The following is a 12,679-nucleotide window of genomic DNA, read 5'->3' as shown; positions in this document are numbered from 1 at the left end:
AATCGTCAAGCACTTTCAAAAAGACACCAAAATTATCTCTCTGCTCATTACTTTCAACGGTACAAGACTTGTCTCATTTTCTTCCCTTTTTATGAAGAGAGGAATTTGTATGGCCTTCAACACCTAAACCAATTCTTATTGTCTTATTGGTGTACAGAATTATATGTTAACTGCAAAAAAAAAATAAAATAACTGGAAATCTGGGGTAAACTGATGAATGTGAGTATTCTCTGAACAGAATAGCAAAACAAACAGTAGCTGATTAGCAACGTTTGGATTCAAATACATTACATTAATGTCACTACGGTAATATGAAATGAAGTAAGATATAAAAATTCCTGCATCACTGGGTAATGCGGGAGTGTGTCATCTAATACGGTTATATTGAGTCACTTAACACCTCTACATGTATGCTGGAAAAACTGGTTAAAATTTAATCTTTTTTTTAAAAAATCATAAACATAATAATAAGCGTGGATTCAGAATTGGCTTGCTCACAAAACACAGAGGGTGGTAGTAGATGAGTGTTGTACTGTGCTGTAATGTCTATGTTTAAGTTCTTCCTCAAAGGAGATGGAAAATCAGTAATTAGTTTTTGCTAATCAAGAAAATTGACATGGAACTTGAAGCAAAGACCTTGCAGCTGTAGGCATTTGATCCCAGCAAGTCTGGAGAATAAATCACAGTTCTCCCCATCTTTCTGAAACAGCTCAATTGCATTTCCTGACTCCTTCTACCTCCTCAAACTGAAGGAGCAATAAACAATCTACCGCTTAGGTTCAGTGGGTTTCTCTGATGCCAATTGAGAATATTTGCATTCCTAGGGGTACATTTTGCTGTTCATTATGCTGACCATTCGTTAATGGAACTAGGATAGCAAACTCGTTATGCAACTCATAATTAATCGAAGCTCGCACTTCGTCGTCTCTGTACAAACAACAATGTACCTATGTTGTCCACAGGCCAAAAGCTTAGAAAATGAATTCTACTGTTCCCTCTGTACCAATACTCACTCAGACACATTTGCCAATTTATAACACCAAAATAGGGGATCTCTGTTGGCCAGATGATGGATCCTTTCTTCACCCAGCCCCTGGTATGGGAGTTCTTCTTGGCGATGGCGGGTCTCTTGAGTGAGTTATTGCTGATAGCACACTCGAAATGTCCACCTTTATACTTGTTCCATACCAATTCAAATATTGCATTCCAGTGTCATTGGCTGTAGGTCATCTGATTGACCTTTAACACATTCTTATTGGCTCTGCTCCCCATCAGCACCCATTTATTGCCTTCTTCCCAGCAAATGGCATTCAGTAATTTACATAGAACATAGAACATAGAATAGTACAGCACATTACAGGCCCTTCAGCCCACAATGTTGTGCCGATCCTCAAACTCTGCCTCCCATATAACCCCCCTCCCACCTTAAATTCCTCCATATACCTGTCTAGTATTCTCTTAAACTTCACTAGTGTATCTGCCTCCACCACTGACTCAGGCAGTACATTCCACACACCAACCACTCCGAGTAAAAAACCTTCCTCTAATATCCCCCTTTAACTTCCCACCCCTTAACTTAAAGCCATGTCCTCTTGTACTGAGCAGTGGTGCCCTGGGGAAGAGGCGCTGGCTATCCACTCTATCTATTCCTCTTAACATCTTGTACAGCTCTATCATGTCTCCTCTCATCCTCCTTCTCTCCAAAGAGTAAAGGCCTAGCTCCCTTAATCTCTGATCATAATCCATACTCTCTAAACCAGGCAGCATCCTGGTAAATCTCCTCTGTATCCTTTCCAATGTTTCCATATCCTTCCTATAGTGAGGCGACCAGAACTGGACACAGTACTCCAAGTGTGGCCTAACCAGAGTTTTATAGAGCTGCATCATTACATTGCGACTCTTAAACTCTATCCCTCAACTTATGAAAGCTAACACCCCATAAGCTTTCTTAGCTACCCTACCCACCTGTGAGGCAACTTTCAGGGATCTGTGGACATGTACCCCCAGATCCCTCTGCTCCTCCACCCCACCAAGTATCCTGCCATTTACTTTGTACTCTGCCTTGGAGTTTGTCCTTCCAAAGTGTACCACCTCACACTTTTCCGGGTTGAACTTCATCTGCCACTTCTCAGCCCACTTCTGCATCCTATCAATGTCTCTCTGCAATCTTCGACAATCCTCAACACTATCTACAGCACCACCAACCTTTGAGTCATCTGCAAACTTGCCAACCCACCCTTCTACCTCCACATCCAGGTCATTAATAAAAATCACGAAAAGTAGAGGCCCCAGAACAGATCCTTGCGGGACACCATTCGTCACAACCCTCCAATCTGAATGTACTCCCTCCACCACGACCCTCTGCCTTCTGCAGGCAAGCCAATTCTGAATCCACCTGGCCATACTTCCCTGGATCTCATGTCTTCTGACTTTCTGAATAAGCCTACCATGTTGAGCCTTGTCAAATGCCTTACTAAAATCCATATTGATCACATCCACTGCACTACCCTCATCTATATGCCTGGTCACCTCCTCAAAGAACTCTATCAGGCTTGTTAGACACGGTCTGCCCTTCACAAAGGCATGCTGACTGTCGATGATCAGTTCATGATTCTCGAAATGCCGATAGATCCTATCTCTAAGAATCTTTTCCAACATATTTCCCACCACAGACATAAGACTCACTTGTCTATAATTACCCGGACTATCCCTACTGCCTTTTTTGAACAAGGGGACAACACTTGCCTCCCTCCAATCCTCCAGTACCATTCCCATTGACACCGAGGACATAAAGATCCTAGCCAGAGGCTCAGAAATCTCTTCCCTTGCCTTGTGGTGCAGCCTGGGGAATATTTCGTCAGGCCCCGAGGACTTATCCATCCTAATGTATTTTAACAACTCCAACACCTCCTCTCCCTTAATATCAGCATGCTCCAGAACATCAACCTCACTCATATTGTCCTCACCATCATCAAGTTCCCTCTCATTGGTGAATACCGAAGAAAAGTATTCATTGAGGACCTCGCTCACTTCCACAGCCTCCAGGCACATCTTCCCACCTTTATCTCTCATTGGTCCTACCTTCACTCCTGTCATCCTTTTGTTCTTCACATAATTGACGAAAGACTTGGGATTTTCCTTTACCCTACTCGCCAAGGCCTTCTCATGCCCCCTTCTTGCTCTTCTCAGCCCCTTCTTAAGCTCCTTTCTTGCTACCCTATATTCCTCAATAGATTCATCTGATCCTTGCTTCCTAAACCTCATGTATGCTGCCTTCTTTCACCTGACTAGATTTTCCACCTCACTTGTCACCTATGGTTCCTTCACCCTATCATTCTTTATCTTCCTCACTGGAACAAATTTATCCCTAACATCCTGCAAGAGATCCCTAAACATCGACCACATGTCCATAGTATATTTCCCTGCAAAAACATCATCCCAATTCACACTTGCAAGTTCTAGCCTTATAGCCTCATAATTTGCCCTTCCCAATTAAAAATTTTCCTGTTCTCTCTGATTCTATCCTTTTCCATGATAATGCTAAAAGCCAGGGAGCGGTGGTCACTGTCCCCCAGATGCGCACCCACTGAGAGGTCTGTGACCTGAGCTGGTTTGTTACCTAATACTCGATCTAGTATGGCATTCCCCCTAGTCGGCCTGTCAACATACTGTGACAGGAATCCATCCTGGACACACTAAACAAACTCTGCCCCATCTAAACCCTTGGAACTAATCAGGTGCCAATCAATATTAGGGAAGTTAAAGTCACCCATGATAACAACACTGTTATTTTTGCACTTTTCCAAAATCTGCCTCCCAATCTGCTCCTCGGTATCTCTGCTGCTACCAGGGGGCCTATAGTTCTTCTGGTTTTTGCAGCTGATGTTCTTCCAACTAGAGTCTATCTTGGGTGCATGCCTATGAAGTTAGAGAATACATTAGGCCTCCCTTACGCTGTTACAATTGCCAGAGATTTGGACATGTTGCTGGTTCATGTCGAGGTAAAGAAGATGTATGAAATGTGGAGAGGCTCATGATATTAAAGCATGTAAGGCAGCGGTGCCTAAATGCAGTAACCGTGGAGGGGACCATACAGCGGCGTTCAGAGGATGTGGGTATTTTAGTAAGGCAAAGCAGATTCAGGATGTTAGTATCCAACAAAAAATATCATATGCTGAAGCAGTAAAGAAAGTTAATAGAGAGCAAAGGATAAGTAAAGAAAAGATGGAATGATGGGGAGTCAGTTCATTCCGAGTTCTCCAACTATGGTTCCTTCAGGCATGTTGTTGATGACTAAAGAGTCTTTTTTGGCCTTTGTTGATATACTGGTTGGGGCTAAAACTACAGCCAAGAGGTCGGATATGATAAAAGTAGTTGTTGGAGCTGCAGAGAGATTCGTTGATATAAAACAGATTTTGCCGGAAAAATTACATGAGTATATGACAATCACTGAATACTTCCCAATTGTCAGGATCAGAGAGTACGGAGGAGCTTTATGTGGATGAAGAGGCCAATAATTACTATTTCGATGTTTTAATATTACAATAGAATGCAAGAAGTTTATCTGCAAATGGTCAAGAATTAAAAAGATTTGTTGGAACTTTTAAAGACAAGCCTGATTTGATCTGTATACAGGAGACATGGTTAAAGCCTCATTTAGTTTTTGTGATCCCTGGATATGATAGTTTGAGAGCTGACAGAACAGGTAAATCTGGTGTGCAACTTTCATAAAAACAAGACTCCAGTTTAGAAGACTTGATATTAAATCTAACCTTGAAATTGTGGCTGTGGAGGTTTGGAGCTCTCGTGGTCAAATAACTTTGATTAACTTCTTTAATCCAGATAATATGGTGTTATCAGATTTGGATGAAATTATGAATAAGGTAAAATCCCCAGTAATCTGGGTTGGAGATTTCAATGCCCATAATCCTATATGGGGTAGTGAAGGTAAAGGTAGTGATGGAGTGGTAATAGAGGAGTTTCGAGATAAATACAACATGGTACTGCTAAATGACGGAAGGCCTACAAGATTTAATATTGTAAAGAACACTTGTAGGCGCTTAGACTTATCTATCACTTCCTCAAACTTAGCTCGGGTTGGGGAATGGGATATTATGGACAGATACACACTAGGAAGTGATCACTATCCTATATTATGTCGATTTGGTAGAAATTTGATAGTAGAAGTTGAGGAAAGGTCTGCTAGGTATAATTTTTCTTTGGCCCATTGGGATGAGTACCAGGAGAAAGCTGTGGCTATAATAAAAGAGATTAATAGTGAGGGCTCCATAGATGATTGGAATGAACCCCTCTGTTCTATAATTCATAAAGTTGCTCAGTTGACTATTCCACTACAGAATGTACTTAAGGCTCGAGCATTAGTTCCGTGGTGGAATAAAAATTGTGATATAGCAGTAAGAAACAGAAATAGAGCTTACAGAAAATTAAGAAAGTACCCAGTGTTAGATAATGTTATGGAGTATAAAAAGGAAAGAGCAGGAGCAAGGAGAGTAATTAAAAATGCAAAGAGGGATAGTTGGAAAAGATTTTGTGGAACCCTGGGCCCTGAGACACCTATAAAGCAGCTGTGGACGATCATTCACAGAATGTCAGGGATATATAGGAAGCCATCTATCCCAGCTTTGCTGGATGGAGATTTTGAAGCTGTAACCAATAAGGAAAAGGCTGATATGTTTGTAGAGGTGTTCCAAGCGTTACACAGTTCTGGAGAGTTAGGTGATTTGAGAAAAGGAATTATGTTAAAGGAAAATTGGAAATTGGACAGGAGTTTGGATGATAATAGCTCCATAAATTTGTCTTTCTCCCTTCAGGAATTGCAAGAAGCTGTCCAATCAGGTTCAAAGACTTCTCCTGGTAGGGATGGATTATGTTATGAATTGCTTAAGCATTTAGATGACTCTGTATTAATAGAAATTCTAGAATTGTTTAATTCAGTGTGGAAAGAATGAAAATTACCAGTAGAATGGAAGCATGCAGTGGTAGTTCCAGTTTTAAAGCCAAGTAAGGACGCGTCCAGTCCTAGTTCGTATCGGCCTATAGCTTTAACGTCAGTGCTTTGTAAAACTATGGAACAAATGGTCACCAACAGACTTGTTTATTTTTTGGAAAATAAGGGACATTTTGCTGCCTATCAAAATGGTTTTAGAACTGGAAGATCAACAATGGAATCTGTTGCCCTTTTAGATCATGATATTAAAAAAGCATTTCAAAATAGAGAAGTAATGGTAAGTGTATTTCTAGTTATTGAAAGAGCATATGACTCACTATGGAAGGATGGCTTATTAATTAAACTCTATGATGCAGGAATCAAAGGTAGAATGTTTAATTGGATCAAAGATTTCCTTCAGGAAAGGTCAATTCAAGTAAAAATAGGTGGAACAAGCTCCAAGTCAGTTAAAATAGGTAATGGTACCCCTCAGGGAAGTGTCATTAGTCCATTTCTTTATAATGTCATGATAAATGATATCTTTGATCAGGTAGGGACAGGATTTGGCAAATCATTGTTTGCAGACGATGGTGCAATCTGGAAAAGAGGTAGAAACATCAAGTATATATTAAGGCAGGTACAAAAGGCTTTAAGATCAGTTGAAAACTGGGCTAATAAATGGGGTAACACACATCAAAGTTGCTGGTGAACGCAGCAGGCCAGGCAGCATCTCTAGGAAGAGGTACAGTCGACGTTTCAGGCCAAGACCCTTCGTCAGGACTTCAAGATTTCTGCTTCTAAGTCCAAATACATGATTTTTGGCTTTAGACGAAAGAGTCCTGATTGTGAATTGTGTCTATATGATTCTCCACTAGAAAGAGTCAAGGTATTCAAGTTTTTAGGTGTCTGGTTTGATGAAAGACTTACTTGGAGGGTTCATATAGATAAAACAATTGGAAAGTGTGAGAAAGTTTTAAATGTTATGAGAAGTATTGCTGGATGCAACTGGGGAGCAGGGCAGGAAACTATGTACTTAATATATCTAGCTGTGATTAGATCAGTTATAGATTATAGTTGTATTGCTTATGGTTCCACTGCTACGGCAGTGCTTGGAAAACTAGACACTGTGTAGACCAAAGCACTTAGACTCTGTTGTGGAGCTTTTAGAACAACATCAGTCCCGGCATTATGTGTGGAGATGGGAGAAGTGCCTCTACATTTAAGACGAATTCAGTTGTGCCTGCAGTATTGGGTAAAACTAAATGGATTCAATCACAGCTGTCTATCAAAGTGTCTTCTGCAGGGGAAGTCGGAGCGCCAAAGTAAAGTTAAAAGATAACCCATTTTTAGATTTGGTTAATAACTGGGCTGTGGAATTGAAACTGACTGAGGAAGACATAGTTGGCCAAATTTGCTTGCCACCCGTCCCTTTTTGGCTCTTTCCAGAACCAGAAGTAGACCTATTCCTCCTTTTTCAGTTTAAAGGAAGCAGTGCAATTTCATCAGCGTTGATCACAAATGAATATTTAAATAATAAATGGGGATCTTATCTGAAGATTTTTACTGATGGCTCAGTGGACCCAGAGAACAGTAGGACAGGATTTGGGATGTAAGTGTCTCAACTTGGAGTTAAGATTGGTCACCGTGTTTCAGGTGGTGTTTCTATCTTTGCGACAGAATTATTAGCAATACTCTGGGCCTTATGGTGGATAGAAGACTCTCGACTACGTAGGGTTATCATCTGTTTGGATTCTGCTGCTGCCTTAGAGTCTATAAAAGGGAGTAAATCAAAAGCTCGTCCTGACATAGTTATTGAGATTCTCTTAGTGCTGTTTCGAGTAGGGAAGATGGGTTGTGCAGTTAGATTTTCATGAATACCTGGGCATGCTGGGATGGAGGGAAATGAAATTGTGGATGGCATTGCAAAGTCTTCCTTACAGAGCAGGCAAGTAGAAATTAGAGATCCCCCAGGCAGAGCAGAATTGAGAAGTAGGATTAAAAAAGGTATAGAGAAGAAGTGGCAGGAGGATTGAAAAAATGAATTAAGGGGCAGGCATTATTTTTCTAGTCACCCACTAGTTAAAAAGGTCTCAAACTGTTACCTTTTAAGTCCTAGAGATATGGTGAAATTTACAAGACTTAGATTGGGGCATTGTGGGCTAAAGATATTATTTAAAGCTAATAGGAAAACATCCTACTGGATTATGTGACTGTGGTAGTCCAGAGACAGTCCAGCATGTTTTGCTGAGCAGTAATCGATACAAAATTGAAAGAAGCATGCTGTTCAAAAGACTATCTGGCTTAAATTTATTTTGGTTTTCTATTCAATCTTCGTTTGGCCATCAACAGAATCAAAATCTGATTGAAGAGTCTATCATTCAGTTTATACGTGAGACTAGGTTGTATTCGAGAATTTGAGTTCCTTGAAGTTCTATAATTAATTATACATCCTGCGGAGGGCTGTAATACGCCTAGATGCATCTAAACAGCCGGAAATAGAAGGAGAAGAAGAAGAAGAACGGCTTTCTGCTGAGCTATTCAAATCTTGATTAACTTGATTGCACAATCCAACTGCCAAAACTGCCAGAATCTCTTGAGTCAAAGCCTCAAAGCTCCACTCCTTCACTGGCCCACTTACTCAATTTATGGCTCTTTGTTCTCTTCAGTAACCAGCTCAAACCACTCCACACAGGCACCAACCCCAACATTCACAAACCTGCATGTTATGCTATATCAAAGAACACCTCACAAATAACTACTTATTTGGAAATAATCTCCAGACCACCAGATTACCTGAAACTTCATTGCATCTACTTTAAAACACAGAAAGCAAAGCAGCTCCATCTCACAAAATGGAAGATGTAAAACAGCCCCACAAAATGGTAGCCTCCATCTCCAAGCACATGGCAGGAACAAAGACAATTGATCTGTCTGTTTCCACTGTCCTTGACCCATTCGAGTTCAAGTTACCTTCCACATTGTAAATCTGTCATGGCCAATAATTTAGTTTTACAATGCACAATGTGCTACATTTTGAGCTCTGTTCATGTATATATTTGTGCATCTGGTTGTTAACATAGGGGACTTCAAATTCCCTAAGATAAATTGGGACCTTCTTGGTGCAATAGGTTTAAATGGGGCAGAATTTTTAGGTGCATCCAGGAGTATTTCTTAATTTAGTTGGTAGATAGTCGAGCAAGAGAGGGTGTCTGTACTGGATCTGGTATTGGGTAATGAGCCTGGCCAGGTGACTGACCTTTCAGTGATTGATCTGTTAGGAAACAGTGACCACAACTCAATACATTTTAAGATACCTATGGATAAGCATGGACCTTGCGGGAGAGTATTACATTGGAACAGGTCAAATTATGACAGCATTGGACAGGAACTAAGGAGAGTTATTTGGGAACAACTGCTTTTGGGCAAGTCCATCTGACATCTGCAGGTTGTTTAAAAACCAACTGCATAGAATATAGGACAGGTACGTTCAGTCAGAAGGAAGGACAAGAATGACAAGGTAAGAGAACCTTGGAAGTCAAGGGAGGTGATGAATTTAGTCAAAAAGAAAATGTGTGTGAAACTTAGGAAGCTAGAATCAAACGGAGCCCTTGAGGATTATAAGGAAGCCAGAAAAAAACTCAAGAAGGGAATCACGAAAAATCCTTGGCAAATAGGATTGGAAAGAATGCCAAGACATTTTCATCATACATCAACAACAATAGTGTAACTAGGGAGAGGGTAGAACCAGTCAGGGATTAGGGGTGGGGGGGGAGGGAAAGAACACTTGCTTGGATGTGGTGGAGGATGTGGGCAAGTACTTTACATCAGTATTTACTAAGGAGAAACCCATGGAGAATAGGATGATCAGTGCAGTGTGTAGTAATATGCCAGGACATTTTAAGGTCAAAGAGGAGGTAGTGTGGGTCTGTTAAAGAGCTTTAATGTGAATAAGTCCCCAGGGACTGATGGGATATACTCCAAGTTATTGTGCGAGTCTAGTGAGGAAATTACTAGGGTCTTGACCAATATCTTTGTGTCCCCTTAGGTGAGGTCCCAAAGGACTGGCAAGTAGCTAATGTTGTTCCACTATTCAAGAAGGGAACCAAAGATAATGCTGGAAACTATAGACTGGTAGACTGGTGAGTATCACATCAGTAGTAAGGAGGTTACTGGAGAGAATTCCTAGGAATAGGACTTCTGAGGATTTGGAAAACCAAAGCCTAATTATGGACAGCCAGCAAGGCTTTATGCAGGACAAGTTGTGCTTTAATATCTTGATTGAATTTTTTGATGAGTTGTTGAGGGTGATTGATGCAGGTAGACCTGTAGATATTGTCTACATGGATTTTAGTAAGGTGTTTTACAAGGTCCCAAATGGGAGGCTCATCCAGAAGATTAAGATGCATGGGATCCATTGGCTATTTGGATTCAGAACTGGCTTGCCTATAGAAGACACAAGGTAGTGGTTGAGGGGACTTATTCTGGCTGGAGGTCTGTGATGAGTGGTGTTCTGCAGGGATCTGTAATGTGACCTCTGCTGTTTGTAATGTATGTAAGTGACCTGGATGAAATGGGCAAGTTAGTTTGCAGATGATGCAAAGATTGGTGATGCTGTGGATAGTGTAGAAGACTGGCAAAGAATACAGCGGGATATAGATCAGTTGCAGGTATGTGCGGAGAAATGGCAGATGTCGTTTAACCCAACCCAGTGTAAAGTGTTCAAAGTTCAGAGTTCAAAGTAAATTTATCATCAAAGTACATGTATGTCATCATATAATGCACAACTGTGACAATCATTTCCTTGTGGGTATACACAGAAAATCCAAGAAACACAATAGAATCAATGAAAGACCACACCCATCAGGATGGAAAAAGAACCAAGGTGCAAATGACAACCAACTATGCAAACACGAAATAAAATCGTAATGATAATAATAATAAATTAAAAAGCAATCAATTTTGAGAGCATGAGATGAAAGAGTTCTTGAAAATCAGTTCATAGTTGGTGGGAACAATTCAGTGGTGGGGTGAGTGAATTGAGTGAAATTATCATCTCTGGTTCAAGAACCCGATAGTTGAGGGGTAATAACTGTTTATAAACCTGATGGTATGGGTCCCGAGACTCCTGTACCTTCTTCCTGAAGGCAGTAATGAGACTAGTGCACGGCCCGGATGATGGGAGTCTTTGATGATCCCATCATATAAATACAACAGCACCCCTTCTTCCTCAGGACACTGCAGAGATTCGGCATGTTGTCAAAATCCTTGGCAAACTTCTATATACGTGTGGGTGAAAGTATATTGACTGGCTATATTATGGCTTGGCGTGGGAACACCAATGCCTTTGAGTAGAAAATCCTACAAAAGTTAAGATTCAGCTCAGTACATCACATGTAAAGCCCTTCCAACCATTTAGCACATCTACATGAAACAGTGTCGTAGAAAAGCAGCATCCATCATCAAAGTTCCTCACCTCCCAGGCCATGCTCTTTTCTCACTGCTGCCATCAGGTAGAAGGTACAAGTGCCTCAGGACGCACATCACAAGATTCAAGAATAGTTACTAAACTTCAACCATCAGGTTCTCGAGCAAAAGGAGCTAGCAACATTTATTCTATTTCTGGTGTTTCCACAATGGATGGTCTCACTTTAAGGACCCTTTAGCTTGTTATTTCATACTCATTATTTATTGCTATTTACTTATAATTGCATTTGCACAGTTTGTTGCTCATTGATCCTGTTTACAGTTATTATTTTATAGATTTGCTCAGTATGCCTGCAGGAAAAACAATCTCAAGGTTGTGTGTGGTGACACATATGTACCCTGATAATAAATGTTACTTTGAACTTTGAATGATAGATGCTGCTTTCCTGCAACAGTGCTCCATGTAGGTGCGCTCAATGGTGGCAGGGGCTTTACCCATTATTGGGTGGGCTGCATCCACTACTCTTTGTAGGAATTTCTATTCAATGGCATTGGTGTTTCCATACCAGGCCATGATGCAACCAGTCAATATACTCTCCACCACACACCTATAGAAGTTTAGAAACCATAGAAACTACAGCACAGAAACAGGCCTTTTGGCCCTTCTTGGCTGTGCCGAACCATTTTCTGCCTAGTCCCACTGACCTGCACATGGACCATATCCCTCCATACACCTCCCATCCATGTATCTGCCCAATTTATTCTTAAATGTTAAAAAAGAACCCGCATTTACCACCTCGTCTGGCAGCTCATTCCATACTCCCTCCACTCTCTGTGTGAAGAAGCCCCCCCCTAATGTTCCCTTTAAACTTTTCCTCCTCACCCTTAACCCATGTCCTTGGTTTTTTTCTCCCCTTGCCTCAGTGGAAAAAGCCTGCTTGCATTCATTCTATCTATACCCATCATAATGCCTCTATCAAATCTCCCCTCATTCTTCTATGCTCCAGGGAATAAAGTCCTAACCTATTCAATCTTTCTCTGTAACTGAGTTTCTCAAGTCCCGGCAACATCCTTGTAAACCTTCTCTGCACTCTTTCAACCTTATTTATATCCTTCCTGTAATTTGGTAACCAAAACTGAACACAATACTCCAGATTCGGCCTCACCAATGCCTTATACAACCTCATCATAACATTCCAGCTCTTATACTCAGTACTTTGATTAATAAAGGCCAATGTACCAAAAGCTCTCTTTATGACCCTATCTACCTGTGACGCCACTTTTAGGGAATTTTGTATCTGTATTCCC

The sequence above is a fragment of the Mobula birostris genome, chromosome 3 (genome assembly GCF_030028105.1).
Source record: "Mobula birostris isolate sMobBir1 chromosome 3, sMobBir1.hap1, whole genome shotgun sequence".
Classification (NCBI taxonomy): domain Eukaryota; kingdom Metazoa; phylum Chordata; class Chondrichthyes; order Myliobatiformes; family Myliobatidae; genus Mobula; species Mobula birostris.
This window is presented reverse-complemented; position numbering follows the sequence as displayed.